We start from the raw sequence: 27,640 nt of genomic DNA on the forward strand, positions 1-27,640 counted from the left end.
TTTATTCTGTGTACAAGCTCATCAGTTACTCTGTTACTTTTTCCTGGATGCTGGCAGAAGACACGAGGTTTGCAGGCCGATGATAAAGGACTTGATTACTCCCAGCACAGTAAGAAGCATGAGTTTATATTTGCCAGGATATATTTGAGTTTATCCTTGTCAGTATACTTGCCTTGGTTATGAGTGCCCTCAAACTACAGGGAAACATGATGAGCCCAGATAGATGATAGGTATGCAGGGGGTTTCTGTCACAACTGACTTTGAGGAATCCATACTTTTATAGCAAATAGTAAGGTATATTTACAGCTCACGGTGCTTGTTACCTCATCTTCTCCAGGTTACCAGCTCCAGAAAAAACCTTGAGAAGTGGCCTAGGTAAGAAAGTGGTCAGGGCCTTGCAAACTTGGTATAATCGCATAATGTGTCAGAACTGAAGAGGCCCAAAGGGGACAGTCTTTCCCACAGTGCAGAAGAGGAAACTCAGTTACTAAGGCTACAACATGGTCTCATGGGCAAAGTGCCAAAGTAGGTCCTTCTGAGTTCCATCCTGTTCTGCCCTTGAGTAACCACACGGTGTGGTCAAACTTAATCTTTCCAGGCCATAGTGTTGTCCTATCAAAAGTGAGAGTATTACTCAGGTCTTGTCTTCCACAAAGAGTTGTTGTTAAGACCAAATAAGCTATTTTACGTGAAATCACCTTATAAACTATGAAACACTACAAACATATAAGGAGTGGTTATAATGATGACAAATCCATCACCACCTTCCTTAAAAATAATTCAAATGACAGGTACTTCAAATATTTTGTGCAGAGAAACATAGGATGTAAATGAAAGGTACTCAGAGCACATTTTCAGTGACTTCCCACTTAAGATGATACTAGCTTCCAGTTTTCTTCTATGCCGCACACTCCTTGAGAGATCTTGTCATGTTCATTTTTGTAACTCCAGCACCTAGCACAGTGCCAGGCACATAGGAATCACGGGTATGCTAATGGAGTCTTGGTCTCCAACCTGATTAAATCCATCAGAAAATAGAACCAATTTTAACATAAATCTGCTTTGCGAAAGCTCATCAATAATGGATGAGGCCATGTCTCAAAGATGCCAGCCAAAAATTCAGAACTTTGGGAACTGTGTACAATTTTGTTATTTTTTTTCTTGATTATTTCACCAGTTTTCTGTCACAAGAACTCATATCAACAGCACACCCTTTCTCTAGACTCTAAATTTTTCTGTCCACTTTTCCCCCATGAAGTCTATCATCATTGATTAAAATTATAAAGATTTGACACATTAAGTCAGTGGTCTTCAAACATTTTTCTCTCATACCTCCTAAAAGAATTTGGAAAAGCTTTGTGTCCTCTTGCACATTTTCAAGTAGACACCTAAAATTTTTTATCATAAACTTGAAGAGCTTCAAAATATGTACTTTCTAACATGTTGTGAATATTGATTTTTTAAATTTAATTTATTTGTTTTCTTTATTATTTTCTTAAGTAGGCTGTGTGTGAAGCCCAACTCAGGGCTTGAACTCTCAACCCTCAGAGGCCTGAACTGAGATCAAGAATTGGATGTACCGGGATGCCTGGGTGGCTCAGTTGGTTAAGCAGCTGCCTTCGGCTCAGGTCATAATCCCAGCGTCCTGGGATCAAGTCCCACAGCGGGCTCCTTGCTTGGCACGGAGCCTGCTTCTCCCTCTGCCTCTGTCTGCCTGTGCTCACTCTCTCCCCATCTCTCTCTCTGATAAATAAATAAAATCTTTAAAAAAAAATTCTAAAAAAAATTGGATGTAACAATCTGAGCACCCAGATGCACTATAAATATCTGTTTTTATATAAAACTTGTTTTGGAGTTTCTATCCAATGGACTGTAAGTGCCAAAGTAATTTGATACCAATTCTCACTCATTTAAAAAATTCACAGACAAGTTCTTTTTTTGACAATTGGAAAATATATGTCATTCCTCTTTTTCCTTGATCTTATATTAACCAAAAAAAAGGTCTCATTAATGTAATATATTTTTATATTTGAAAGATGTTATCTGATCACCTTATTAACTCCACTACAATAACCAAAATAATTGTCTTGGGTTGAAATTTAAACATTGTAATTTTGTATGATCATAATATTCTAAGTATTTTTAAAGTTTTCTGGGTTATCTGTACAATGATTTCTAGCACATGATTGAACAAGTAACATAAATACATAACATATTTTGAGAAATAATCATCGAACATATCAAGTAAAGTTTTATTGGAAAATTAGTATAAATGAATCAGTGAATCTTTTTTAACAAGGTCATACATCTTTGGCTGTTACTATTAGAATTAGACCAGATTCAGCTGGTTCTCTTGCTATTTTTCAATTTTATGTACAAAAGCCGTGTGAAAACTTGTTCGATAAAGTAAGTAATAAGAATGTTAGGCATTTTCTCATGGACATATCACTCTTTCATTTGAATGCCTTCTTAATTGTAAGTCAAAAAATGCACAATGATGTATTATCAAAAATTTTTTATTATCTGTTGACAACTCAGTTAGGTCCTCCTTTAATTTTCTTGGAAACAACCTAATTAAAAAACAAACCCAAACAAATCCATTGTTACCCAGTCTCTAGAGTTCTGCACTTTCTCAATTTCTAGGAAGTATGACCAAAAAAATGTTCAACCCAGACTTACTACTGATTATACTCTTCATATTTTACTTAGTGGCATCTTGTTTATGGACCTAACATAGATAAGACTAGGATTAAAAACAAAATTTAAAATTGTGCATTTTAGGACTTTGCTCCTATGAACAAAGACTTACATACTAATGTCTAATGTCACATTTCATTTTTTAAGGATATCTCAAAATGTGTACCAAAGATATGACAGAAAGATAGACACAGACACTGGAGGATATTTATCTCTATATTAGTGATTTCTGCCCAAAGTTGCTTGAAATCAATTATGCTTATGTCATCATACATTTCGCAGAACTGGAATCACTATGTTAACATCTAAAAGGGAGAAATTAATACTAATTAAATCAAACTGGTTTTCTAAAGCTTAAGTCATTCTATACTACATTTGCACCTGGGAAAAATTATGACTTGTTTTTGAACCTAAATTGCTTTTAAGAATATAGTATAAATATTTTATGTAAATTGATAGGAAGAGGAAAAAACCCAGTCACTAATAAGTAGAAGCTTACAAAGGTACATTAAGAATGGCTGAGCACATTATTTAGTGTATAATTTGCAACATATTCCTGTTAAATTAAACCCAATGTTATGAACTGAATTGTGTCCCTCCATCTCCGATACTACTATAACAAAACCCTAACCCCCAGTGAATTTGGAGACAGGGCCTGTGAGGAGGTGATAAAAGTTAGAGGAGGTCATAATGGTGGAGCTCTAATCCAATAGGTGCCTTTATAAGAAAAGGAAACGACACCACACTTCTGTCTCTCCACTGTGGGAGGAAACTGCAAGAAGGTGGCTGCCTGCAAGCCAGGAAGAGCCCTCATTAGAACCACAACTGTATTCTGATCTTGACCTTTGCTTCCAGAACCGTGAGAAAACCAATTTCTGCTGGTTAAGCCATTCCATGTGTGGTGTTTTATTACAACAGTCAGGCTGTCTAATACTCTGGATGAGCACATGGTAGGATTCAATCTATGAGCAGAAAAGTCATTGGTGAGTGACAGTGAGCAGGAGACTGGTACTTTCATAAACATGATTATAGATTTCGTATTTTGCTAACTTTTAGCAAAAATCAATGCAAATGTTTCTCCTATGAATTTGAATATTCAAGAAAATGCAAAATATTAATTTACCTCTCATATAGGCTTCTCATTACAAAATACAGCATTGATATGCTGGAAGAAATCGTGGTCTTTTCATCTTGAAATCATGCAAATTATGCCATTAAGATGAGACTAAAATGCAGATAAATGAGAGTATTCACTGAACTTATCCTCATTACTGAGATGGTAAAATAGTGGAGAGAGTAGAGTTCATAGCAGACTGGCATTTCCCAGGATCCTTCTAAAAATCTTGAACATTGTAAGATAGCTAGCTAGCTGAAGTACAGAAACCTATCATGAGTTTGTCACCTGGGTGAATAACATGCTGCCATCATCAATATTTCCAGGAGATGTTCTTTTTACTCCATTCTCAAGAGATTCTTTCCTCAAGAACAATACCTTCTTTGTCAGGAATGAAGACACACACTCAAAAAAGCCATCATTATCCATCGAACTCTAGCCCCCACCTAATCCATTATATATCTGAAAGCCAAATATCTAAATATGTGTCAAACACCTGTTTATGGTATTGTCTTAGTTCAGGATGCTATAACAAATTATCATAGACTGTGTGGCTTAAACAAGAAATATTAATTTCTCAATGTCCGGAAGGTCAGGAAGTCCAAGATCAAGGTGCTGGGAGATCTGGTGTCTGATGAGCACCCTCTTCCTGGTTTGCAGATGTCCCTCTTTTCATTCTATCCCCACATGGCAGAGAACAGAGAGGGATCGGACTCCTGTATCTCTTCTCACAAGGGTATTTAGCCCATTCATGAGGGTTTCACCCTCATGACCTAATTATCTCCCAAAGTCCCTGCCTCCTAATACAATCACTTTGGGTGTTAAGATGTCAATGAATGAATGAATGACATTCATTGAATTAATTCATTCAGTAAATGAGTGGGGAGAGAAATAAACATTCAGTTCTTAACAGTTATACTTTACCCTTAACAGAGATAAGCATAAGACAGGGAAAGACATGATGCCCTATTATGTTTGGTTCCTGGTGCCATTTTGACTAAAGAAGGCTCTCAAAAACCCATGGACTAAGTTGCCTTTGGGTGGTATCCCAGAGCTTTCTATACCCATGGCGATGTACCTTAGTATGATTAGGGTTGGATGAAAAATTTGTCTCTCTCTTGAAAGGCAGAAGAGGGGAAATTGTTAAAGGAAAGATGGAAAAGGAGAAGCAGCCTGATGAAGGTGTATTTACAAGAAGATGAATAGAATGTAGAACCTGACACATTTAACAAATAAAAACTAAGGATCTGCTGTGGGCCACAACACCAGGAATGTAACATGTTATATTCTTTCATGTCTAGATCCTCAGATTTTTACTTGTTAAATGTGTCACTAGTTAGGTCTCAATATATAAGGACATTCACCACATGGCAAGATTGTATTTCAGTTTTGTTGGAGGAAATTGTCTTTCTAAAAATTATCTGAATCTATCTTCCTCTTTAATAAAGTTAAACAAATCTCAATCTGAATTAAATATTACTGTTATTACTAATAATTATCATTGCAATGTACCAAGAGCCTATTTTATTTAGTTAGTTTTTTTAGAGAAAGAGGGTGTGTTATCCAGGAGGGGGAGAGGGAGAGAGAGAATCTTAAGCAGGCTCCATGCTCAGCTTTGAGCCTAGCACAGGGATCTCACAACCCTGAGATCATGACCTGAGCCCAAATCACGAGTCAGATGCTTAACCTACTGAGCCACCCAGGTGCCGCCAAAAACCTACTTTAAACTAAGTATTGCATTGTGTTCTTCAAACACATCCGCTTATTTAAATTGGGTCTTTCATGCGATAGCCATTATTAACCCCGTTTTACAGATGAAGAAATTGGGACTCACTCAGAGAAGGTAAGTAGTTTGCCCAGAATCTCAGCTAGTAGGTGCCAAAGCCAAATTCAGTCTAGCTCTATCTGACTCCAGAGTCTGTGTTTTGTGATAATCCTATATGGCTTGTATATGTGTTCTTGATTGACAGCAGCTTAGTACGTCTTCCTCCTGGAGAGGTGGTACTCCCATAAGAATAGTTCTCTAAGAGTGGATTTTCAGGATTTTGTGGCAGACTTTTGAATGACATTTTCATCAAGACAGTCTTCCTAGTGCTTCCTCAAATCATGGGGAAAAAAGATACACATATTACTCCATTTCTTAATTTTAATGAGGTTGCAGTGGGGAACTCAAATATGAATACACATATTACTCTATTTCTTAATCTTTTTTAAAAAAAGATTTTATTTATTTATTTGACAGATAAAGCACAAGTCGGGGGAGCAGAAGGCAGAGGGAGTGGCAGAAGCAGGCTCCCAGGGAGCCCAATACAGGAATCAATCCCAGGATCCTGGGATCATGACCTGAGCCAAAGGCAGATACTTAACGACTGAGCCACCCAGGCATCCCTCTATTTCTTAATCTTAATGAGGTTGCAATGGGGAACTTAAATATGAATAGCAAATAAGCATTCAAGTTAAGAAAACTTGAGATTACTCTAAGGTCTTTATGTGGCCCACTATTAAAAATTCTCTCCTCATGTTTTCGTACTTCATTTGTGGTCACTGGATTTTTTCCCCCCAAAAATATCCCCCGAAAGGATTCTTATTCTTTAACTTTCAATTTTTGATCTAAACCTGTGAATGCATCTAAAAATACTTTTATTGATTAATCCCATAATTAAAAATTGAAGGCAGTGATGATCCTAATGCCCATTAAGAGCAAATCCTTAAAAATACTCTATGTTTTCTGCAAAAAAAAAAAAAAAAATAGACAAATTTATGGTACTTAAAAAAAAAATAGTCCTCTCTTCAAACTATTCCACACATGTCCACACACAGTTTTCCATGCAACCGTGAACAAAATGAGTGTACAGTTGTATTTCATAATATCGACCAAACTAATACTCACCAGCTTATTCTTTAAGACAGATTCAAGCTTGGTTCCTTGGGTAGACTTAGGGCCCACGTTTTTTCAGGCATGAAGACATCTGAGAAGTAGCAAGGCATAGGGTGAATAAGCCAAGTCAGTCCCCTATATTATAGATTTAGAAGAGGAAGCTTAATGATCTAACTAGAAACATGGTAGAGCAGTTACGGAGACAAAGGAGCACCTCTGATAAAGCCAGCCACTTTCTTCAGCTGACACACTGTGAATAAGGTGAAGAGAGGGAACAAAAAACTAAGGCCAAGTTTGGAGAAGGAGATTGTGCCAATTCTTAATGTATATTCCATAAAAAGAGTGAACAAAGATATATATGTGTTACAGTGAAGTAACACAATGTCATATTTTTATGTTTTGGTTAAAGAACTTTCATGTAACTTTATTACAGCCCATGGAGTGTGAAGGCCAGACACTCTTTTCATTATGAGGCAGAAAAGGAAACCCAGCCATGGGGAGAGTGGATGAACTGACCATTGTCCCTCAGCTGCTTCCTGGACAAAATAATGACCAGACAGACTCCAGTGCAAGGGAGGCCCACCTCTTTCTAGTAATCTGAGGCACTCTTCACTTCCTCTGTCCTCCTCTCTCTTTTAATGTCTAGTATTTGTAATAGCTTCCTCCTCTCCCTTCTAGGAACCTCTTTCTCCATCTAGTCAACCCTCCTATATCCCCATCTTCCTCCTTTCCTCATTTTCAGCAAAGAGACCATGAGAAAGATCCATGCCCCAGTAAACATTCTGTTAGTGGCCCCAAGGGGTGGGAGCCCAGAAGTCCCCACTACGAGAGGCTGAGAATCTAACTGATCCCGCACCAAGTTATAAATATGAACTCGGCAATGCCCTTTTTTCCTACCACTGGGTTATGATACCTGCACGGAAATCATGACCATTTTCTAGTAGCTGATAATCTAAAATAATGACTTTGCTTTGTAAAATGTCAACAAGAATATGAAAAATGCATTTGTGTATCTGTACAATCCTAAACAATGGACTATTGCTTTCACTGAATGGATTTAAATTCCTTATTATTTTGACTCTATGTAAATCTTGCTATTTCTGGAGGAAGACATGTTTATAAGCATATATATTTGGACAAAAATTATGCGATGATTTAAGTTAAAAATTTCAAGTAAGGGAAGCTCCTGGATGGCTCAGTCAGTTAAGTGTCTACCTTGGGCTCAGGTAATGATCCTGGGGTCCTGGGGTGGACCCCCACGTTAGGCTCTCTGCTCAGTGGGGAGCTCTGCCCTCTGCCACTCCCCCTGCTTGTGGGCATGCACTCTCTCTATATATAAAATAAATAAACAAAATCTTTTTTAAAAATTTCAAGTAAGTTAGGTTAAGCTCTCCACTTCTTTGTATATACCAGGATCTTTTCCACATGGAAAAGGACAGTTCTAAGAGCTCTGTATTATTTCATTAAACTCTCAAAACAACCCTCTAAGGCAAGTACTCTCATTAATCCCATTTTGGAGATGCAGAAACTAAGGTAGAGAGAGCTTACCTGAGTTCCCTAGGACTCCCAGGCGGAGCAAGCATTTGAAAGCAAGCAGTGTGGCTACAGCACCCACATTCTCAACCACCACACTAAACTCTGATATTGCATGCTTATAGTTGTTTGGGTTTTCTTAGAGATGAGGGAGAGGGGCAGAGGAAGAGGAAGAGAGAGAATCTTAAGCAGGCTCCATGCCCAGTGTGGAACCCCATCTCAAGACCCTGAGATCATGACCTGAGCCAAAATCAAGAGTCAAATGCCTAACTGATTGAGCTACACAGGTGCCCCCAAATGCTTATAAATTTTGTCTTCCTAGTTTATCCTATATTCCAGAGGCTATATTACCCTCATACCTACCTTCAACCTCTTTGACCTTAAAAATTGAGCATATCAACCTACAACAGTTTATGGACTTTAATGTAAAACGTAAAATGATAAAACATTTAGAAAATAGGAGAACATCTTCAGGATTAGGTGACGAAATTTTAAATTTTACACCAAAATCATGATCCATTAAAGGAAAACTTTATAAATTGGATCTCATCAAAATGTAAAACTTCGGCAAAAGACACTGGTAAGAGGATACAAATATCAATTATACACTGGGAGAAAATATTTGCAAATCACATATATGACAGAGGACTTATATCTAGAATATATTAAAAAAAATCTCAAAATTCGACAGTAGGAAACAAATAATCCATTTCAATCCAATTAGAAAATGCACAACGACATGAGCAAAGATTTCACAAAGGAGTGTATACAGAGAGAAAATATACATGTGAAAAGATGTTAAACATTTTAGCAATTAGAGAAATGCACATTAAAACCTCAATGAGGTCGGGGCACCTGGGTGGCTCAGTGGGTTAAAGTCTCTGCCTTCGGCTCAGGTCAGGATTCCAGGGTCCTGGGATCGAGCCCTGCATTGGGCTCTCTGCTCCATGGGGAGCCTGCTTCCTCCTCTCTCTCTGCCTGCCTCTCTGCCTACTTGTGATTTCTATCAAATAAATAAAAATAAAATCTTTTTAAAAAAACCTCAATGAGGCATGAAGCACTGAGTGTTATATGCAAACAATGAATCATGGAAAGCTACATCAGAAATTAATGATGCACTGTATGGTGACTAACATAACATAATAAAAAATAAATAAAATAAAACCTCAATGAGGTATTACTATACACGTATCAGAATGGCTAAAATTAAAATAGTGATAATAGTAAATGCTGGCCAGGATGCTGAGAAACTGGACCACTCATGTACTGCTGATGGGAATGTAAAATGGTACATCTGCTTTGGATAGTAATTTGTTGAACTGTTAAAATTAAACATATAGTTATCACATAACCCAGGAGTTGCACTCTCAGGCATTTACTCCACAGAGATTAAAACTTATGCTCAAAAACCTGTATAAAAATGTACAAAAAGCTTCATCAATAATAGCCCAAGCTGAAAAGAACCCAAATATCCTTTAGCAGGTGAATGGTTAAACTGTGGTATGTCCATACAATGAACTGCTACTCAACAATAAAAAGCAACAAACTACTGATACACACAACTTGGTCAGATCTCAAGGAAACTATAGTCATCGAGAAAACCAACCTCAAACATTACATACCGTATGATTCCATTTATACAACATTCTTGAAATAAAGGAATTAACAGAGGTGAAGAACAGGTAAGGGGGTTTCAGATGAGGGTGAGAGATGGGGTGTGGACGTGGCTATAAAGAGACAGCAAGACAGAGCTTTATGGTGACAGTTCTAGGTCTGGATTGTGATGGGGTTACGTGAACTCACACATGTACTAAAGTTGCACAGTTAGACATATGCACAAAATATTTCATGTAACCCTAGGTGAAAGCTGAATAAACTCTACAGATTGTACCAATACTGATTGCCTGGTTTTGCTATCACACTATAGTCATACAAGTGTTATCAATAGAAGAAACAGAGTAAAACATACATGTTTCTATACATTTTTATAACTTCTTGTGAATTTATAGTAATTGCAAAATAAATCATAAAAAAATAAGTTGAACAGTCAGGCCCAAGATCTTAACCCCATGGCACTCCACTCATTCTAGGAAGATACCTCATTCTAGGAAGAAAAATGACATGATCAAAACCTATTTGAACAAAGTTATTTCTACCAGCTGAAATTAGCCTAATAGTATGTTCAAGTCTTCATTTCATCATCTCAACCAAAAAAAAAAAAAAATCAAGGGAGGACTTTAATTGCTTTTCTGAAATTAAGATAGGTTTTGTTCACAACCTTCCTCTGACCTACAAGTCTGAAGACTCTACCAGTGAGATTACTGGCAAGACCAGTGCTTGATGAAGCCATACTGGGTCCTAGTGATGACTCCTCTAAATGTTAATAAACCATCTTTAGTCAAGTTTTTTTATTTCCCCATTTCCCCTTACTTATTGGTTGGTCTTAACTTCCTTTCATTCTTTCATTTATTCAAGCATTCATCACACACTTAGTAAATGTTCATCTTACATGCACTGCTGTTCCTGCACAGGACCCTCTGCCTTTCTTCTATCTCTCGGCTCCAACTTGCTTTCTACCTTTCTGTGGAAACAGAAGACAGAGCAACTAATGCAGCCTAGAGGAACCAAGGATCTTCCCAGTTAGGGGCATTTAAGTTGGTTTACCAGGATTTTTTTCTCCCTCTTCCAGAAAACTGAGTGGAAAAGCTTTCTTGATCAAGGCAGCAATTCTTCTGCCAAACAAATTCTTCTCGGTCTTTGAAAGGGTCCACTCTGTTATGTTTGGCTAAGATTCAAGAAATGTAATCTACTTCTCTAAGCCAACAACAAAAGCCAACTAACTCTGTTTCCTGAGTTCCTTCCTTCCAAAATCAACTGCAGAGGAAAAAAAAAAAAATGAAAACTCTTATCTATGCTCTAAAGTTCTATTCAAAACTCCAACAACAGAGATTAAATTCCAACCGTTTCTTATAGTCATGGAATTTTTTATCAGAAATGAATGGTAGAAGCCAGCCTTCTCATTATAGAGAAGAAGAACGAGCCTCGGAGCAGGGTGGCATGCCATGAGTTGGGCAGCCTAGAGAACAGACTCTCTCCCAGCCAGTGCCCCCTCCATTCTGCCATGTTTACTAAATCTTTTCTTCCCAATAGTTCTTGGTATCACACCGTAGGATAGCTGCTCTTAGAAGAGGGCTCATCCCCTGATGGACAATATCCTACTCTCCACTACTCGCTTGTGTTCCTAAGAAACAGGAGAGGCTTCTTGAAGGTCACATCTGAGCTTCTTTCTGTTTCTCTCTCTCTCTCTCTCTCCTAAATGCTCATCAGGGGCTGAGTCTCAAGAAGTCAACATTTACAAAGCTCCACCTGCCTGACAGAGGGAATCAGGAGGGAAGCCCACCAACATTCTAAGCTCCAGATAAGATCTTGGAACCCCTCCCAACTTTCTCTTCCCCACTGCCTTTGGCAGGAGACTGTTCATGCTTCTGGCGAGAGCCTAGTCTATCAACTCTCCAACCCTCCCACTCCATACCACTATCCTCCTTGAGACCATCAAGACCAACTCAGCATATGTTTAAACCATTTTGTGTCACCACAGGAAGCCCAGAGTTCCTTGTCCCCCATATAGCTCTATGAGCAGTGAGCAACCATCTCCCAACACACACAAACACACACACACACACACACACACACACACACACTCCCTATCAATCTTCTTGCCCTGTTTTTTTATTTAGCATTTTTGGTCATCTGGCAGATCATATGCTTTATTTGCTTTTCCATCCTCCTCTCCTGGGATAAAAGCTTATAAAGCCAAGAATTTTTATAGTTTTATTCACTGCTCTACCCCAAGTGCTGGCACTTTGTAGGAGCTTAAATTTGTTTAACAAATAAATCCCTAAGACCATTTCTTAAAGTCTGAAACAGACAATATGAGGACCAAAGTTTGTCAGAAGTCTGAGAGAAAAACAAAGATCCTTTGTGACAACCAGAAAACATAAAGAGAGAAAGGCGTGAACTCAGGCTTAGACCCTGGGTGCTGTCTTCCTCTCTCCTCTTTTTTCAGCTCTACTGAAGTATAATTAACAAATAAAATCATATGTATCTGAAGTGCATGATATGATTTGATATATCTACACATTGTGAAATGTCTGCCACAATCAAGCTAATTAATATAACCATCACTCTCTAGTGCTCGCTTCGGCAGCACATATACTATAATATAACCATCACTCTCATAGTTATCCTGTATGTGTGTGCGTGTGTGTGTGTGTTGAGGACACTTAAGATCTATCTTAGCAAATTGCAAACAGACCAGGCAGCATTATTAACTACAGTCACCATGCTGTATATTACATCCTCAGAAGTTATTCATCTTATAACTGAAAGTTTGTAACCTCTGACCGGTGTCTCATTTCCCCAATCTCCCAGCTCCCGGAAACCACCATTCTATTCTCTGCTTCCATTAGCCTAACTTCATTGTCTCTTTTTTTTTTTTTAGCTCCCATATATATGCGATACCATGCAGTATTTGTCTTTTTCTCCATGACTTTTTTCATTTGGCATAATGCCCTCCACATTTATCCAATTGTCATCAAAATGGCAGAATTTCCTTTTATTTTTGTACGGCTGAATAATATTCTGTTATATTTACATACACACACACACACACACACACACACACACACACCACATGAGATAAACTAGAATCCATTAGAAAGTACTTTTAATGATTACATATTTTTTCTTAAATCAATACAGCTTTTACTGCATCTTTAAAATATCACAAATAGGGCAGTCTACTTCTCTCTCCCCCTGCCCTTGTGTTCTCTCTTTTTCTCTCACTCTTGAATAAATAAAATCTTTTAAAAATAAATAAATAAATAAAGTGATGCCTGTGTGGCTCAGCCATTAAGTATCTGCCTTCCGTTCAGGTCATGATCCCTGGGATCCTGGGATAGAGCCCCGCATCGGGCTCCCTACTCAGTGGGGTGACTGTTTCTCCCTCTCCCACTCCCTCTGCTTGTGTTCCTTCTCTCACTATCTCTCTCTCCCTGTCAAATAAATAAATAAAAACTTTAAGAATAAACAAATAAAAATTTAATAAGTAAATAAATATCACAAGCCACCCCGAAATTTTCTGATGTCCATGATGGCTTGTCTGAATCAAAGCAGCAGGGCTGAAACAAGTTCAATGGCATTCCCTTCAAGAATTAACTCGTGTTTCTGGGCTTGAGCTACTGAACAAGGAACTTCTGGCCTCATCCAAACCCTGTGGATAGAGTTTCCACCCAAGGAATTTCAGATTTCAATAAGAGAACCATTCATCTGAATAACAACGTTGATGGGGAAGTGAGTGTACACAGACCTGATCTTGTAACAGAAGCCAAGTGTGACGCCCTTGATCACGTTCTGTACATGCTACGGAGCGTGCAAACAGCAGCTAGTTCTTTTCTAGTTCCCCACCATTTGTCAACTCAGAGCCTCTTCTTCTTTCCAAAGAGACTGAGTTCTACACTGGTGTGATTACAGTCCCTTCACAGTGTATATATAATTATATTATGTTATAAAATATAAATAAAACCAGGAGAGAAAACGCTCCTTAAAACTAGGAGAGTTGCAAGAAAGATGCTTCTTAAAAATAGACTCATCGAGGAAGACAGAACAGTTATAATTATATTATATTATCATATAATATATATATTATATATAATGTATATGTATATTATACTACTGCCTAATTCTAAAACTCTTTACTACTATACTATACCACATTTAACACCAGTTAAGGGCTCACTCCGTGCCAAGGAGATAGTTAGAATATAACCTATTGGTGCATTTTGTAAAGTTTTCATGAGTAGAATTTGACTGATCATTTCTGAACCTTAGGAGAACAAACAAAAGAAACTTTCAGATAAAGGGGAGGGATGGTTCTATAACACGGCCGCAAGAGGGTGTTGAGACACTTGGATGAATTTTTACTGGGGTCGTGATTCCCCAGAGAACGTGAAAAGAATTTACCACATTCATGGTGGGTGATTCTGTCATCTCGGAGCACTTTCCATCCCGATCAGAGGGTGTCTGGCTGTTCCCACCAATAATCGAGGAGGAGGAGGACGCTCCCCATACTCTGGACCCACTTGACATCACCTGTTCGCAGTTGCGGTGCTTGCAGAATTAAGGTCACATTTAATGAGTGTGATTATTGTTCATTATTAAATGGTAAATACATCTGTGGAATGTGATTCAAGACATTTCGGGCTTTTAACATTTTAACTGGATGAAATCATCAAACCCGAGAGACCTAAAATCTACTACAGACCTTTACTTCTAGTGGGAGAAGTGGGCAACAAAAGCTTGAAACTAGTTGCAAGAAAGACGCTTCTTAAAGATAAACACGTGGAAGACACCAGTCGCTAAGACACCAGTGTGGCTGACACCAGTTCTTTCCCTACCTGCCCAGCAGGTGTCAGTGTAAGACAACGATCCTACAACTGACCGCACTTTGGAGCAGGAACCAAAAAAAAGTATCAAGTTCTAAAACAGAAGACCTCATAAAGATGAGGCTACCAACATTTCACACAAGCCTTTAAATGTCCTCATGTAAAGAGAGCTGACCTTAAAAAAAAAAAAATAGTTTCCTCATGACTAAGGTGACAGAGTTGGACCACAGGGCCTCAGAAGACCCCATCTGGCTCTCGAACTCCTTGTCAACTCCACAGGAATTCCTGTAGCATCTCACAGGGCTAGACAGGAGTTGGCATTGTTGTTAAGAGTCAGTCACCGTGAACTAGTGCAGTAACCAATAACATTCCCGGGGAACAAAGCAATGTTCGGCCAAGTGTAAAAAACAGTTTGAAAAAACAGGTATAATCCCCACTCCCCAGAGACAATATTAACTTAGAACTCCTATCATCCATAGGAATTGATCATTATAAAGTTAATAAAAGTGGAAAAGAGAAGGGAGTCCACATTTGTGAGTTTTGCAGAAGGTGTTGAGTCAGTCAGGATGAGCTTCCTAGAGGAATGGCCTTTGAGCTGTGACAGAAGAGAAGACAGGCACAAAACCCGAGCTGCACCCTTGCCCCACCTTTCTGCTTTGCTTTTAGTTTTCCTCCTCCAAATGCAACCACCCTATACTCCGTTAAAGAGTAACCAATGAAAAGAAAGAAAATAAACAGGAATTATTTTTAAAATTCACACGTAGGAGCGCCTGGGTGGCTCAGTGGGTTAAGCCGCTGCCTTCGGCTCAGGTCATGCATGATCTCAGGGTCCTGGGATTGAGTCCTGCATCGGGCTCTCTGCTCAGCAGGGAGCCTGCTTCCCCCCTCTCTGCCTGCCTCTCTGCCTACTTGTGATCTCTGTCTGTCAAATAAATAAATAAAATATTTTTTTAAAAATTCACACGTAAAGGTACTGTTGGTATTTTGAAGGGAAAATGGCAGAGGGAGGGCGATACCTAGTGAGTACATGCGTCACTCAGTACCTGCGTCATACATTCTCCCACTAAATTCCTGAATGTAATGGTATTATTCTCGGTTTTAGGTAAAGGATCTAAGACTCACGAAGTTCCGTAACTCACCCAAGATTATGATATTTAATACTTATGAGTGATTACTCTGCACCAGTATTAAGCTAAGTGCCCTCAAAACAATCTAATGAAGAAATGACTTATTCCCATTTTGTAGAGATGGAAATTAAGTCTAACATAAATCATTGCTTCCTCGAGATCACGGGACTCCTAATTAGTTGAAATTCAAATTCACCTGTTGCAAGTTGGGTTCTTTGGAAAGCAGACTAACCATGGGCCAGGGCTGTGGTTGTCTACTAGGGAATACCTTTAGGATTAGCACCTGTGGAAGGAAGGGACTAGAAACAGGTATGGGAGACCCTTCTTTTTTAATTTTTTTTAAGATTTTATTTATTTATTTGACAGAGATCACAAGTAGACAGAGAGGCAGGCAGAGGGAGAGGGGGAAGCAGGCTCCCCACTGAGCAGAGAGCCTAACGTGGGACTCGATCCCAGGACCCTGAGATCATGACCTGACCCAAAGGCAGAGGCTTAACCCACTGAGCCACCTGGGCGCCCCTGGGAGACACTCCTGAGTCGTTCAGCACAGACTAACTAGCTGAACTTACATACACCTGCCTCAGTCAGTCATCGGATATGGACATGACCCTGGGGGAGACCCTGAAGGGCTGATGGCTGACACCTTCCTGGGAAGGAACATCTGGGCAGCATATCTCCATACCCTTTGCTCCATGTCCGAACAGTACTCCCAGCTCATCTTTTCCGGCTCTACCACAAGGGTGGGGGCCAGAAAGAAAGCAGCGTTGTCACGGTGAGGTTGTAGAGGGGTGAGCCAGGCCCCAGGCTTCATGGGGGAGATGAGCACAGAGCTCTCATCCCTTACAATTCACAAATAGCATCAGCCAGAAGTCGAAAGAGGGGTGGAGGGAGGGAGCGTGGAGTCAACAGCATGATCAATCATTAAATGTTCCTCGTTTGGTTGACTGACAACTTCCAGGTGGTCTAGTAAGGCAGGCACCAAGCCATGTGCAGACCCAACAGTTGGCAGGGCCACTTAAGCTATTTAGTAACATCTGATCTCCTGTTGCACGCTGCTCGCTCAGCCGGAGGCCACCCATGACGGCAGATCCTTCGGGTGTGCCACGTGCTGGCCGGCCCTAGGTGAGAGGGGCACGGAGGGTGCAGTGTTTCCCGTGAAACAGAGTCAGTTCCTGACATCGCAAGTGGTAAGAGCGGCAACCTTCCAGCCTGAGTGGCAACCAGTTCTCGTCCTTCTGCTTGAATTCAGAGAACAGCTGACTTGACAGAAGGCAGAAGGCTGGTGAGGTTCGTTCGCTCAGTGACAAATGAGCACAAAGCAAAACCAGCTTTCCCGTGGTGAAATGCTTCTCAAATGTCATCCTGGTTGTGCATGGAAGAGAGAAGCTGGAGAGGCTGTTGAAGTACCCGATGCCCAAGGGAGAAGTGTCTGCGGCACGTGTCTGCCTGGAACCTCCGAGCTGTCAGCTCCTCCCTGGGCTGCAGTCAGGGGGCCCCCGTGCATTTCATTGCCTTGGACCAAGCCACTCCTTGCTCTTGGAACATCACCTCCGTTTTCCCATGGGTAGCAAAATCCAGCCAAAGCCTTGGTTCAAATTTTCCTTTGTGCAACTGTCCATCCCCAGCCTCTAGCCGAAAGCAATTTCTTTTACAATTCAGTCGATACCTGCTGCAAAGCAGTGGGAGTTCTGACATTTTTAATTGGGCATAAGAATCCCCCGATGTGCTTGATTAAAAGCCAGAGCCTTTGGCTCTGGGCTCCAAACATTCTGATTCCTCAGAAATAGAGAGGCCTGGGAATCTGCACTTTCCACAGTCAGCTCTGACATTCCTGCTGTCCTGGGTCTGCAGAGGATACTCTGAAGAAGACTGGCATTGTGCGTTTGAAAGATTTCTTCCCTCCAAAAGAAGAGAGTGACGGCCGTGCTACAGAGCCCGTGACCTCCTCTGAAGCGCATGTTTTGATGCACTAGGAGGACAGAGACCCTGGCTTCTTCATCGCTCTCTCGCTCTCTCCTACAGTATGCATCCAGCATAATAATGTGTATTCAGTGGTGTTCAAACATTGTTTGTTGGTCAGCTAAGAGTCTTTCTGATCTCCTGATTTTCTTTTTACTCTTCCAAATGGTGTGAGGTCGGCTGGGAAGCCTGCCTCTCACTCATGTTTCTCACATACTTTCCCCTCCTGCTCCAAGCTCTAGCCCATCCCACCAGATCTGCCCCTCTGTTGGTCTTTTAGTTGGTCTTTTAATTTGCCTAAGTATTAAATATTTCAGGGGCTGTCACTGACACACCCAACAAGATTTGGGCATGACTTTTTTTAGTCTTTATTTAATGAAAGATCATATTTATTCTGATCTTTTAAATATCCATATTCACTGGGCGTATTTTAGAGAATCGAGTTGAACAAGAATAGGGAATTGGGCAGCCCAAATACACACGAATTATTTTTAATAATTACAGTACAGTACTGTAAGTGCATCTTGTCTTCCTTATGATTTTCTTCACATTTTCTTTTCTCCAGCTTGATTATATGAAGATAGTATGTAATACACAGAATATACAAAATGTGTGTTAAGAGACTCTGTTACCAGTAAGGCTTCTGATCAACTGCTATTAGCAGTTAGGTCTGAGAGGAATCAAAAGTTATATGCGGCTTTTCAACTGCTTGGGGGTGGGCACCCCTAACCCCTGCATTGTTCAAGGGTCAACTGTAAAAGTATTAAGAAGAAAACTTACCTGTAATCCCCATGTCCTATTTAATGCACATTTTCATACATCCTGAAAAGGTCCATCTTTCTGGGGGCTGTGTCAACAATCTGCTTTATCTTTGGACCCCTTCCTCTTTTCTAAGAAAGCTGGGGTATTATTACAGATTAAGAAGGGGAGGGGAGCCAGGCTGGCTCGATCAGGTAGAGCATATGACTCTTGATCTCAAGGTTGTAGGTTCAAGCCCCACATTGGATGAGGGGATTATTTAAAAATAAAATTTAAAAAGATGGGGGAGGAAGAGATGAGGATTTGGGGAGAGGAGAGAATCTGAAGTTTATTTTAGAAGAACAAAAGTTGTTCTATGATTTTACACCCTCCCCCCCATCAAACGTTAAACAAATACAAAGCTGATAGGCCAACTTTGACCAAGCACATTGCATAAGGGACAGACATTTGAGCAATAGCATTTTAAGGAACTCGGTCTTTTCCTGGCTTTCAGAATCCACTTACCACAGCAGGTAGAGAGGGTGGCCACAGTGTGCATAATAATGACAACACAACAGGGAACACGTTTCCGTCTATGTGTTGGGCATTGAGATACATGCTTCTATGCATTAACTTATCTAACTTCACAATAGCCCTGTGAGGTAGGAATTTTTGCCACCATTTTACAACTAAGGAAATAAGTCACAGAGAGGTTAAGTAACTTACCCAAGTTCACACAGCTAGTAAGTGGCAGAGTGGGACTTTGAACCTAATCAGGTTCCAGAATCTATGTTCCTAACCCCTTACTCTAGTTAACTAGTGTTGCCCAACAGTTAGGATGTTTCAGTCATTTAAAGACCTTAAGTAACACTGGACTTGAACTTTTGTCCAAGACTCCAAATATTTCAGAGCCTCTTCTCGGGGAACAAGCCCACACAGCTAAGCCTCAATCAGACAACTGTTCCACTCACAATGATTAACCTACAGTCTTCTCTGACAGAGCTTGAATACAGCCTGGCTGAACACCCACACTTTAAGAAGAGGTCTCTCTTATTCCTGAACCTGGTTGTTCTTCTGAATTCTTGTCTTCAATCAACTGATGAAGCAACTACTATGTGCCAGGCGTTATTCTGGGTTCCTGACCCAGGAGATCAATAAGCTGTGTTGTTTACCCACCAAGAGAGGACTCAACCTCTACTGGGTCCATGGTGATGGACAGACAAAGAGATGGGGATGGGGGGCATATTCATAACATGAGACAAAGTGCTAGGCCACAGGTGAGCTTGGCTCTAAGACCAGCACCCTATGTAACCAACTATGGCATGTCTGAAGCATAAGAAACCCAAGTACCAGGACAGAAGAACGGGCATTTTGGGGGTTTCCTCCTGGTAGGAAGAGCCACAGGCATAACCATGGCCACCAGCCGATGACCCACTCAGCACCAGTGTCCCTGGCCCTCAGAACTGGGTGCACATGGGCCCTGGCTCCCTGTGTTGATTTGCAAAGCCATCCCCTCTTCCTAGCATCAACTTCTTCCAGCTTCCCTGTCTTCTACAGTGAATAAATATTTTCTCTAATTTGCCTAAGTATTAAATATTTCAGGGGCTGTCACTGACACACCCAACTAGAACAACCAATGGACAAAACGAAGATCTCTGACCACATAGAACTTACATTCCAATGGAGGAGGCCAGCCATAAATGAGAAAGATAGGAGGTAGAGAAATATGAGGTAAAAAATACATTAAAAGGTGACAAGTACTATGTGGAAAACAGGTTAGGGCAGAGTAATGGGGATCAAAAGTGCTGAGGAGGGAAGCGGAAAGGGGTCAGGGCCGGCCCCCCTGAGAGGGTGGTATTTGAGCAAAAATGTGAAGGAGGAGTTTGATCTGAGACTCTCGGGAGAAAAGCAGGCTCCGCAGAGAGAAGCACGAAGGTGAGAAGTTGGCTGCTGAGTAGAGGAAGATTGAGGAGGTGAGTGGGTTCAGACACACCAAGCACGAGGGAGAATGGGGTCGAGAAGGAGAGAGGTGACCGGCACCAGCCATGATAGCTCATGAAACGAAGAGCCATTGCAGGGTTTGGAATAGAGACATGAAACTGGTTTTAACAGGATTTCTCTGGCTGCTCTCCCGAGAACTGACCATAGGAGGCTCAGGAAAGGAAGAGGGAGTTGTGCTGCTATGGTAATCCAGGCAAGGGAAGACAATGGCTTGAACCAGGGGTAAGAGAAGAAGTGATCAGAGTCTGCATACTTTCTGAAGGGGAAGGACACTGGTATTTGTGCTGCAGTCACAAGAGAACCCCACACCCCAAACCAGCAGCTCACAACACTTCATGGCCGGTGCAAGGTGCCAGTCGGCCGTGGCTCTGTTCCTTGGGACTTGGCTCTGGGTCCAGGTCCAGGCTGGCCAAGCAACCTCTGTCTGGAACACTCTGGACTGTTGTGGAGAGGAGAAAAGTCACCCAGGAGAGTGAAAGAATAAATGCAGGAGAAATGCATGGCATTAAAGGCTCATTTGAGGTTTTAATTGAGGTCATTAATTCAATTAACACCGGGGGTGGGGGGTGGGGAAATAATGCCGCTGCACAGGTGCAGGGCAGCCTCAGATGGATACAGGGCTGTGGTTCAGCCAAGCAGGTTAGTGTGATGCAGAAGAGCTATGCAAGGGGGTTTCATTGCGATCGATCACAGTGATTATGGTTTTCAAAATAGAGCTTTCTAGCATGGGTCTGGACATCAAATCCATTAGCAGTTTATAATAGACATCATGGCTATCAAGGTAGACACATCCAGGTATTTTAGTGAAAATACTTTCTTGTTGATCTATCATGTAATCAACATCACCAATCCTTTCAATCAGCTCTGATTGCCTCTTATTCTGTTAAATGTATTCATGCGCTCTTTGAAGAGCCACTATTCCAGGGAAGAGGTCCTCCTTTGAAAGGACAGGCAGAAATACATTTTTCACCCCATGCACATTTCCTTGCTATCCACCATGCGGGCCAAGGACTGCGGCCATCTTTGCCTTTCTGGGTTACAAGTAGTAAATTCTGCCATTGTCCTCCGCCAGGGCTGACCTCATGGTAGATGAAGTGAATAATGGCCCAGAAGATATGAGTCCAGAAATACAACTACACTTTTTTACTCCCAAATACATTTCTTGCCTAACGTCTTGGGCAATGTCTGAATGCCACCAGAATTATAGTCTTTCAGCGTGAGGCTTCAGTCATAAATTACAACTCAAGTGATCTTGTTATCAGTAAGTTATACTTCACACTTGAAATTTTCCTGTCCTGTATTTTGCACTTCTGCAAGGTTTTGACAGAGGGCTGAAGGGTTGAGAAAGTCCGAAGACAAAGAGTTCTGTCTTAGGACTGACAGTCTCTGTACCTATCTCTCTGCAGAGGACCCCACTCATGGTCCCACTGCTCCAAGGCAGGTCCACAGACACAGCAAACACCCTCTCTTTTGCTGCCTTGACCCTGCAACCCAGTTCCCCCAATTCACCTACACCAGCCTGCTTGGGACAACTTCTTTACCAAAGGGTCAAGGCAATTTTTTTTTTTTTTTAAGCTAAGTGCTAGATTTGCCTTTCTTCAGAATCCAGAGTCGACAAGAGCCCAAGCTGTAAACTCTGCACAACAGAGTCCCCGATTGGGCTCAGAACCAACCTCTTCACATCCTGAATCCAGGGCCCTCATACCTAAATGTCTCCCTCAGAGAGATTCTTGCCTCTGGTTTTCAGAAGGAAAAGCTCCACAACTTCTGGGAAATTGTGCCCCTCACCCAGAGGGATCCATTCTCACCCTAGAATCCATCACCTGCCCCCCCTCCCTCCAAATACATCCCACATCTGGGCCTTTCAGGAAGGGTTCCTGTGAGACGGGCCTCAATGTCTATTGATGTCCCCATGTGCCTTGACAATTGGGAGGGCAAGGGGCTGTTCAGAGTGGGTTCCTCAGGGGTGAGTTAAGGGTGCTCACCTGTTTCCGTAACACCCATTCATTCCAAGGTAGACCCATGACACCAGCTCCAACCACACATCCTTCAGGGATAAACATTTGTGCTCATGGACAGTCTAAAGCCCTAACTCAAGAAGAAAATATTTACTGAAATCATTGTAATTTTTCCTGCCATAGAGTCAGGAAGTCACATTATTACACAGAAGAGACTCCAGTTTCTTTCTTACACCCACATTCTTGGTGGACACTTCCTTGGTTAAAACCAAAAGGCCTGAGGTAAGCATCTGTGGAGGGTTTGCTCTCATTCCACTCAGCTCTCATCTTGCGTAAAGCAAGGCCGTGGTCGGTTTGGCTCATCTCCACACTGACGATGTCCGAGGGCCAGGTGCTATGACTTCCCAGGTCCTCCCTTCTCCCTCCTCAACCGGGCTCCCCACTATTACACTGAAAAGATTGCTGTGGGCCAAGAAGCGTTCACAGCATGGCAGCACAGAGGAGGCATGAACTTTGCAGAACTTGGATGGGGACCCGAAACTGGGGGAAAGCCTGTAGAGGAGTGACAGGAATAAGCTTTAATGGCACACAGAGTTAGGTCATGAACAGACTGACAGGCCACACTGTTCCTAGTCCTTTGACAATAGAAGAAAGGAATTCTGAGGCCTAGCTTTGCAGACTGCTAGCCTGTCGGTGGCCCAGAAGGCTTTCACAGAAATAAAACTTTGCACCCTTTGGATTTCCCAGTATGGTTTTTGTTTCTGAGTAACAAAAAAACACCATAAAAAAATTTTTAAACTCTTTGTTCAACACAGAATTTTCTATGAATATTTTCTATGTTCAACATAGAATATTTTCTATAGAAAATAGAAAATGACAATGACAATTTTTCAGAAATATTGATAAGCCTGCTGAACAAAATGGAGAAGCAATCAGCAGGAAGTAAATTGGTGACGAACCATTAGTCCATAGTATGGCAAGCGACTGATGAAACAACATACCCAATAATGAAAATTCGAAGAGTTACTATAAAGCATCAGTATCTTGACACTGAAATCCTGATTCTATGAAAATTTTTTCACCACTAATTTTTTCCTAAATTCTAGTTGTTAATAATACTACCTGACATTTGTCCAGAAAAATGCTTTTGCCTACACTACTTCAAAAAATTTAAAAAAAAAAAAAGCAAACAAACCTTAAGCAGAGTGTTATCACCATTTCTCTCTGTGAGAAAAGAGCTCAAATAATCCAGTGGCTTGCCCGAAATTACACCACAAAAAGGAGACAGCCGCCCACATCAAGGGGACTCAACCAGTTCCTGCCACAGGACCTTTGACCTAACCATTTCCTCTGCTTGGAATGCTTTTCCCCATGCTTCACGGGGCTGGCTCCCCACTGTTCTACTTTCACCCCAAATGTTGCTTTCTTAGAGGAGTCTCCTCTAATGACTGGGTCTCAGATCACCACCCCAACTCCAAGGAGCACTCCACTTCTGGAGGCATCAAATTATATTAGCAGGCCAAAGTTGACCCACTTGTTGTGGGTTCGGGGTTGACTATTTGTCTATTTGTTTCTGTAAACCAGGTTTTATTGGAACACAGCCATGCCCATTCATTTCCATATCACCTCCGGTTGCTTTCCCATTATAGCTGCAGACTTGAGCAGTCGAAACAGATCATACAACCTGCAAGTCTAAGATGTTTGCCATCTGGTTTTTCACAGAATAAGTTGGGCAACCCTTGTTCCATCCTGTCACTCCATTTGTTTTCTTCAGCACACTTCTCATCATGTGTGTGTGTCTACATCCTGCCCCTAGAAGGTAAGCTCCATGCCTATGGTCTTCACCATTGTATCTCTAGCGCCTAGATCAGTAGATGATCAATACATATTTTTTGAGTGATAAATGGCTCTTGGCGTACCCTAATTTCATAGTCCCCAGGCAGTTTTCTCTTAATGGTTGGGCTGACCAAAGGAGAAAACTGCCCCCTTTGCTGTTAAAGATTTCGTTGTCCATTACCAGCACTGTTTTTGCTTTTCAAACAGGTGTCTGAAGAGCACTGCCACATAGTTCATTTCTATATTCTTACATTACATTATTTAAATTAATTGATTACTGAGTCATTTTTAAATTATAATGAATACTGGCATTTTGATAATGATACTAATGCTCATTAATGAAGTTTTAATAGCCATAATCCACTTAGTTTCTTAACATGATATATATTTTTCTAACAAAACAAAGCTGGGAAGCATTACCTACTAAAAATGACACAGTGTGACCATAATAATCCATGTTCTATCTTCTCTCATCCCTACTAGAACAGCCCTGAAACATTTATTATGGAGAATAAGAAAGGAAACTATTCTATTCTAGCGAATTCCTATTTGGTGCCTTTCACCATCATCTCTTGACATCTCTGGCCCAAGAGACCAAAGTACAGTGAGGAGTCGTAAGACAGGAGGCAAATGAGATCTACCAGAAATTTCTTCAGGTGAAACACTCAGGAGAAAGAATTTCTAAACCAGCATTCCCCAGTGAGATCCCCTACCACATAATCCCAGACATTAATAGATTGGCAATCTCTTAAATTTTAGTCTGAGTCAGTCTCAGGAGTCCAGTCACCCCTGAAGCAGAACAAAATTCAGTCCTTCACCTTGACTATCTTCTCTGCAACACTATGACTTCAACACTCACCTGTCTTTCAAAGGTTTACTGTGTCATCTAATTTTTTTTAAGTTTTATTTATTTATTTGTCAGAGGGAGAGAGAGGGGCAAGCAGAGGGAAAAGCAAGCTCTCTGCTGAGCAGGGAGACCCCAATGTAGGACTCCATCCTAGGACCCGGGATCATGACCTGAGCCACCCAGGCCCCCCATACTCTGTCATTGAGATTCTCTGGGATCTTCAGTTTTAAACATCAAGTCTATCTTTATGTTCTAAGCCAGATGACTGTGTTTTCCTCCTTCTCTACTCATTATCCCCCAAATAAGTTGGATTTTTTTTTTTAAGTTCTCACTCAGAACGGAGGTGTTTTCCAGTGTACATTATCAGACTTCTTAACATCCAGAACCAGTTTTCTTTTTCCTTTGCGTCCCCAAATATTTGCCTTGAAAACATTTAAAAATAAATGCAGAGGGGAGAAAAAAATTTTAAGGCATTTTATTTTATGTTTGCTGTTCCTTTGTCAAGAATACCTATTGTGATGGTTTTATTCAAATAGAAGGCTCACTTCCCTTCTCGGAGCTCCCTGTGAAAGAAGTTCCCAGGGTTAGGGAGAAACAATACACAATGCCAGCACTTCCCGAAGGATAGTCCCCTGGAAACTCAAATACATCTCCTATATAATTTGTTCATTTAACTTCCCCTGACGACCTTATCTCATCGAGTGCCCGGAGTCAAGGTCAGTTCCCTCATCCTGCTTTATATTCTTCCTAACGTGTTTCACCATGTGACTGTCATTCACGGAGGACCTGACTTAAATTCTTTGTCTCCCTTCACTAGCACAGAAGCTCCAGTCTTAAATTCCACTCATTACTTGGGCTCCAAACAGTATCTACCAAAAAGTAGGTACTCAGTAAATATTTGTTGAGTGCAGCAGACGCTTTTGGGTTCTCCTTCCTAACCACATCCTTTTTATTCTTGTGTTTCTGTGCATCCTTATCTTTTTCTTAAGATTTTATTTACTTATTCATGAGTGAGAGAGAGAGAGAGAGAGGCAGAGGCAGAGGCAGAAGCAGAAGCAGGCTTCCCATTGAGCAGGGAGCCTGATGCGGGGCTCGATTCCAGGACCCGGGATCATGACCTGAGCCGAAAGCAGACGCTTAACTCACTGAGCCACCCAGGCGCCCATCTTTGCATCTCTTTAAGTGCTTTTGATTTCAATGACCCCATTCCTTGGGTTCATCTTCAGAGCATTGCTCTGGGGCTCTCATAGCTGTTTTGCCACCTCATGCAGAGGACCTGAGTGTCTGGCATTTACACGTCCCCTGGGCAGCCCACGGCTAAGGACTGACGGATGGCACAAGTATACGAGCCCAGCTCCCCTGCCCACGAGTACTCAGCTGAGTATCTGTTTCTAGGAGCCCGACCAAAGACACTGAGGGATCGAGTGAGTGTGCTAACATTTTTCACGAACTCAGCATTTACATGAACTCAAATCATACCTTGAAAATTTCACAGTAATTAAAAAATATCAACCACACTGCTCTGGATTCTCCTCAAAACAGTAAGGGATGGATATGTACCCCCTGAATCTATGGTAAAATTAATTACCTGGGGGCACTTTAGAAAAGGCTCAGTTTCAAAAGTAATTTCCCGAATAATAACTACACAGCATTGGAAAAAAAAAAATGGCTGAGTCAGTCCCTGTTAACCACGCAGAATTATACATCTTTGAATTAAGGGATGATTTGAAAAGCATTGCTCCTTTAAAAACAACATAACAATAACAAAGAAGAATTTTAAATGTGTTTGCCTTCAATGCTGCCTCCTTCTCACAACTCCCCGCTAATATGCTCATGTCTCGGTCCAAATGTGGATAAAATAAGTTTATTTTTCATTCTCCAGAGTATCATCAGCAAAAACAATAGCATCTTTGCATGAGTAATTTTGATCAAATTGTGCTTCATCTAAATATCTAAAATGCTAGGTTTGCTTTTCAACTGTCCTTTCCGTAGCTTGCACTGCCTCCCACGATTCCTTTTCCTCTACTCAGGTGGTGAAAGGACACCACATCAAAGGCCATATCCCAACCATTACTGGCAGATCTGGAATTAGATAATGGTAGTATTTTTGAGTCCAGGTAAATAATTTTCTGAAATTCTAATAAATTCTAATAAAAAAAGACAACCAGTTACATTTCCATTTCCCTGCCCTCTGGATCTTGCTACGCAGGGAACGAGTCTTTTTCCGTAATGCTTTTAGGATCATGACTCACATTTAAAGAAATGAAGCATGACACTTTTTATAAGCAGTAGCTGAACTTAGCTCTAGTAACAAAATACGCATACCTCCATTTTTATACGTTCTGTTCTCGTCTATGTGGTTTCCTCAGCTTCTGTCAGCTTCTTCCGTTAGCAAAGTCTTTCTCTGTATCCCTCCTGATGCTGAAAGTACACGAAGTAAGAGTGATTCTCAATAAAAATCCACAGTAGCTTGAGGGTGCCTTAGTCAGTTAAGCATCCAGCTCTTGAT

The 27,640-nt window shown here is 41.0% G+C and overlaps 1 long non-coding RNA gene across 1 annotated transcript in view; it reads right to left on the reverse strand.

Annotated features, from left to right (window-relative positions):
• Positions 1-27,640, reverse strand: part of LOC116568605 — a 100,752-nt gene that overhangs the window by 39,926 nt on the left and 33,186 nt on the right. The window contains exons 4-5 of the long non-coding RNA XR_004276698.1: positions 27,457-27,552; positions 6,702-6,780 (exon numbers count right to left, since the gene is read on the reverse strand). This is a non-coding gene — a long non-coding RNA (uncharacterized LOC116568605). The remainder of the gene's footprint in view (positions 1-6,701; positions 6,781-27,456; positions 27,553-27,640) is intronic.

Source organism: Mustela erminea, chromosome 11 (assembly GCF_009829155.1).
Source record: "Mustela erminea isolate mMusErm1 chromosome 11, mMusErm1.Pri, whole genome shotgun sequence".
Classification (NCBI taxonomy): Eukaryota; Metazoa; Chordata; class Mammalia; order Carnivora; family Mustelidae; genus Mustela; species Mustela erminea.